Below are 5,801 nucleotides of genomic sequence, written 5' to 3' on the forward strand. Positions count from 1 at the left end.
TTCAGTCTTTCGCGAGCTATATGGTCACTGCTCTGTAAAAGTCTATACACATTATTATTACTGTAAATTAAATTAATGTTGATCATATGACTCTATAATGCTTAAGCTTTAAAACTCACTATTTTTCATCTAAAATTTAGAAAATTTCCCAGGACAAGACCCCAGTATGGACCCCCTAATATTTTTTATAAGTCGGCGCCCATGGTCGCACCAACCGTCAGATGGCAACAATTTTCACAGTAGTGACTGTCGGACTGTTTATGTTAGTGTGGTTCTGGTTCATATTATGAATTGAGTGAGCGAGAACACAAAAATGGGTTAACATTTGATATTGGTAGACGAAGCTACCCCCTCCCCCGTCAGCGTCAAATCTTTTTTCCCCAATAACGTTAACGTTCCGTTTCGTTGAACGCCGCCAGTTTTGACGTTTCCTTGTCTTCCGTGTAGTGTGAGTCGAACCAGATTACATAGTAATTCTGATAGAAAATAAACAAATAGAAATGCGGAAGGGCTGTAATTTTTAAAACTAAGAGCCTCAGATTCCGGTGTTTCGCATGTTTATAGATATTAATGGCTAATGTATTTTTTCCGTAGGTTGGTCACTCTACAGTTGGGCGTTGTTACTTGTTAGGGCGGTGGTTGCTGCTTATTGAGATGTAGGTCGTGGTGGAGTTTGGTATTACGAATTTTGGTGGAAATGTTTTGTAAGTTTTACATGAATTTGTTTTCGTCACGCTAGCGATTCACTCTATGCATAGAAATTGTTTGCTAATAGCTGGTAAGACGTTTGCTCATTGGTATGCCATCAAAATGTAAATAAAACGTAACATGAAAGAAAGTGGACGGATGACTGTGCGTCGAACTCTTAAGTTTTTAAATTTTCTGTATTAGTGATGTGGACTCTATCGCCAATTAATATACGAAAACTGGACTGTTAAGTAAATTAATTAATTTTATAGTCGATGATTAATTACAATTTTAAGCACAGTGCATCGTTAATACACTATAGATGTCTCCAACAAATTTACAGTTATTGAAATGGAATATGGATTATGCTTGTGTCCCGGCTGTATAACCCTCAAGCGCTGTAAGAACAATAATATACACACATGCGAACACACCAATCCCGCCACCCCACCGCAGTTACAATTTCATAGATCCCTGAAATACTAAGTTCTTCCAAATTGTTGAGTAGATTTCATGCAGACACATGACATTCTATCGTTTAAATCAATTTCATTAGAAAACAGTCTCCGTGACGTGGCTGTTTAGAAAGTATTGTAGCACATATTGCAAAATATTGATGGCAGATTGGTAATTTAAGTTTATTAATTAAGCTCCAGTTTCACTAGTTTGGTAGCAGAGTATGGTATCATAAGCTGGAATTTGTAGCAAGACATTAAAAGTTTTGAGTTTTTTGTATTAAAGAGTATCAATAGAATGGGAGGCACTTAAAATTTGTAGACCAATGATACAGTGATGCTTACCAGACACTGTAATAACATATGTGAGTTGTTGCAATTAACAACTTTGTCAGTCACACTATTTCCTTTCTTAATTAATGCCATATGGAATTGCACACAAAGGTACTCATATTTTGCTTTCTTTCTGTCACATTACTTGTGTAAGCCCTACTTTGTGTTTATCATAATTTATGTAGAATATTATGAAAAAGAAATAGTGCTACTCACCATATAGAGGAGATGTTGAGTTGCCAGCAGACATCATGAAAAGAGTGCCATACAAGTTTAGCTTTACACACATACTGAGGCAGACTTGTACATGTATATAATATAGATCAAAACTAGCATTTCTGCCTTATGTAATACAATGTTCCTCAGTTTATTTTGGACTGATGACAGTAACAGATTTGTTCTGTAATTATTAACCCTAGAAATGCCAAGACTTCCATAACCTGCATTACCCAGGAGGAGTACTTTGTGCCAACCCTAAAACAAACCAAATTCATTAATTGTTGTTGAATTACATTAACAAAATACTTTTTAAAGAGTTTCTGATTTGTAATCAGGGTCCAGAACCTGAAAATACCGGTTAACACACTCATAGTAATATCAACAGATTTTCAGTAATGTGTACAACCAAGTTTCACCACCATAAAAAATGTAAATTTTGATTGTTGTTTACTTTTACTCTCAACATACTTTTTAAAGAGATACTGATGTGAAAGTAAGACCCTGAAACTGGAAATAATGAATACAACTTTCATTGCAGAAAGTGAATCTGCTACTGAGACTTAAATTTTTGGGTTAAATTTAATTGAAAAATTTAATACACTTATGGAACCTGGCAGAAGAATTCATTAAAACAACAAACTTTTTTTCAGAATTTTAAAATAATGAGAAAACTGATAGAACTACAATAGGCTACTTTTTTTCTAAAGGTGGGCATGAGCAACCTCCCCCACCCCCCTCCGCCCTCTCCCCAATGGTATTGCGAGGGTTAATGGCTGAACCAATCACTAAGTAAAGTTCACATTTTATTATAACTGTGTATTAAATATAGAGTGATTGTTGCCACCAATGAAGGTATAATAATGGTTACACTACACACCAACTGGTTACCACAACCTTTATTTCATATTGAGTTCATCAGTTCCCAGTCAAATTGTGACCATCCAGTCGAACCTAGAACTCAGGTTACGTCACAGATGACTCTGTCATCGCAACAATAGATTCAGATTTTTTTTTTTTTTCTCTCCCCCCCCCCATTGGTGTTTAACCTTGTGCATACACCTTTTAAAATGAAGGTTAAGCAGAATACAGTGAGAGAAGAACATAATTTATTTCCACTTGAAACAAAAGAGACAAAACAAGAATATAGACTATGTTGAACAGTTTCACATCATTTTCATTCAGACTGACGATTATGTAATTTTCATGACTTTCTCATTGGTGTAACCTGTTCTTGGTTCTGATCTTCCAGTGATAGTTGTTTTTGTCTTCAGTTGTTTTCATCTATAGGATGTATGTTGCTTTTTCCCTTATGTGTTTGCAGCTTGTTAGCCATGAATGAACATATTCCTATCTGAGTTATATATTCATCTCCCATTCCTTATTACTACATTCCCATCATTGTGACAGAATTGAAGCAGGTGTTGATGTGTGTTTCAACATGTATTTGCCTCTTGCTGAGGCTCCAGGAGATTGTGTTGGATAATCGGGGGGGGGGGGGGGGGGGGGGGGCGGGCTGGGCTATGTTTGATCATAGTGCTCCATACTGTATTCAAGTGATAGTGTTCACTGTTGGTGGAAGGCCCAAGAACCTTTTTTCAAGTTGGCAAAGCATTGAGGGCACAAGCACCAGCCAAGACCTGGTGGTGAAGAATCACATTACTTTTGTTATTGGCATCTGGGCAAAAGAAGTGTACTACGTCGATAAGTAAGCACCCAATTGAAGTCAAAGCGACAGTGCCAATTAGTTCGTGGGGGATGAGATTGAGTGAGAAATCTGTGTCATATAAAGTATGAGTGTGTTCCACATCTTCACTTACACCACTGGATCAATTTCAACAAAACTTGTTACACATAATGCTTATTGGCCTTAAAGCAGCACTGCCATTGGGTGGGGGGGGGGGGGGGGGAATATACAAATGACATGCGCGTATGTGGGTGAGCCTGTGGGTAAAAAGCTAGTGAGTAATAATATGACCTAACCCTTGTTGTGTGTCCTGATATGCACACCTGAATCAAACAGATTGCCCATTGCAGATGACTGCAGCACTGCAGATGGTAAGGCTTTTTCCATCACTTACAGCATGAAAACGGAATAATGGCTGTGAAACCAGAACTTTACTTCCTGTACTCAAAGACTGCAGCCAGAATCTCCTTATTTCAGACTAGTTAAGCAGCAAGGGAAGAACAGTGAAGCAACAGCAGTGGCTCTGATGGCATAAAAGCTGTGAATGAGGTAGCTCCATCTGCCCTCAGCCTCACAATACATGGATACCTCTTATCCACCCACAATCTCTCCCACTCTCCTCCCTGATGATGGAATTATTACTTCTTAAAGCTGGGATATTGGATATCCTTTTAGATATGTATATTGGCTTTACTGTTATTTCACCTCCTGAAGGTAAGTTCCTGTCAGCAATGCTTTCTCATAATTTTGGAGTGATATTACCGTGCTTCTCTATTGGACACAATATCCAAACACATGGAATCTTTCTCTGGTGAGAACACCTTCCCTTGTGGATGTGTAACAAATAAAATAAAAGGCAAAGCTGTCAATCAGAGGGTGTGTTTGAGCACCACAATGCTTTACTGTGGATGGACATTAATGTGGTATGGTTTAAATCAAATGTGGTACAATTTAAATTAGCTTCCTGCATTATTAGGGAGAAGATTTGAATGTGTTGATTGGGTGACTAGCGTACACGTATCTTTCATAAATAATCAGCCAACCACGCTTCGCTGAATACTTATCCTTCACTATGTTAATCTGTTTGGTTAGACAGCAGTTTTTAGAAGAAGTTGTGTCTCCAGTTTTATGTTTGATAAAATTAAATTTGTGGATAAAAAAATCTCTAGTGTGTCAGTGGGAGTTTAGCTGAATGTTGGCAATTTTAGTAAAAGTGTTAATGACATTTTGCTCCAGATTCACAAATGACAGTTGTCCCTGTCTGATTTGACCCATTGCTTTGCTGAGAGACCAGTTTTCAATAATAGTAGGCATATTGTAAAAGTTGACCATTGCGGATTATTGATTAATTTCTCTACCTAATATTCATCTAAACTATGTCATAGCAGAATGTATAAATTTCAAAGTCAAGATGATGCATTAGTTAGAAAAACTTGGAACATAACTTTTATTAAAATGAGACCTGCAGTCTGTAACGAGAACAGTGTGGCAATGTGAAATGAAGTAAAGCCATTCATTTTGCTACAAGCTGAGAGGCAAGAAATAATCTCATAATGAGTAAGATAAATATAGTAATTATTGTCCTACTTTTATTATGGGATACTATGTATTATACTTAATTTAGATGAGTATAATTAATTTCCTGAAACACTATATTCACACTTTTCTTTAAAATCAGAATCAGAACCCTATTAAGAGACATAACTATCGTTGCTTCAGAGGATTGTTCTTGTGCTCCATTATTGGCTTTGTTTTTGTTTTAGAATATGCAACAGTGGTTTGAAAAATGTCCATTTTAGAAGAGCCAAAGGATTACATGAAAGAACCAGTGGTTTTCAAGAAAGAGTTTGGTGATTACACGGCATTTTATATTGCAATAGGTATTTGCACTGTTTTTGGGGCATTCCTCTTCTTGCTGAATATAGTGTTTTGCTGCTGTTCAAAGTACAAAGAATATTGGAAGGACAGTAATACAGGTAAGAGTACACATATTTTTTTGTGTTGATATTGTTTATTTCAAAATAGTATGGTACTGGAATACAAACAGGGGAATGAGTAAAGATAGCTTGTCACTGCATCCATTTTGTTTGTTAGTTCTAAAGGAAGACATTGTCTGAAAGGTGAGAAACTGGTAAGTCTTCCTTGTGTGCCTGTTTTGAATGATATTGATTACACTGCCTGACAAAGAGTGAAGCAGCCAGAAGACATGTTCAAATGTCAGCATAATTTTGTACACTTACACTCAATTACTGGGCTTGTTAATTATTAAAGCTGCAATTATCTGTGATAACTACAATGGCCACCAGGGTGCATATGTGTTGCTCCAGGCATGGCACATTATAAGTGGCATGAACAGTGTCAGATTTTGACTGAACACTCTGAAGATCATAGAGATGCCACATACTTGTGTGAGACAATGTTAT

The 5,801-nt window shown here is 36.9% G+C and overlaps 1 long non-coding RNA gene across 1 annotated transcript; it reads left to right on the forward strand.

The window, feature by feature from the left end:
• Positions 1-210: 210 nt before the first annotated feature.
• Positions 211-5,170, forward strand: LOC126481315 (uncharacterized). Its single transcript, XR_007587547.1, has 3 exons — positions 211-448; positions 595-704; positions 5,142-5,170. It is a non-coding gene; the product is annotated as an uncharacterized LOC126481315 (long non-coding RNA).
• The last annotated feature ends 631 nt before the right edge of the window (positions 5,171-5,801 follow it).

This window comes from Schistocerca serialis, chromosome 5, assembly GCF_023864345.2.
Source record: "Schistocerca serialis cubense isolate TAMUIC-IGC-003099 chromosome 5, iqSchSeri2.2, whole genome shotgun sequence".
In the NCBI taxonomy this organism is placed as follows: domain Eukaryota; kingdom Metazoa; phylum Arthropoda; class Insecta; order Orthoptera; family Acrididae; genus Schistocerca; species Schistocerca serialis.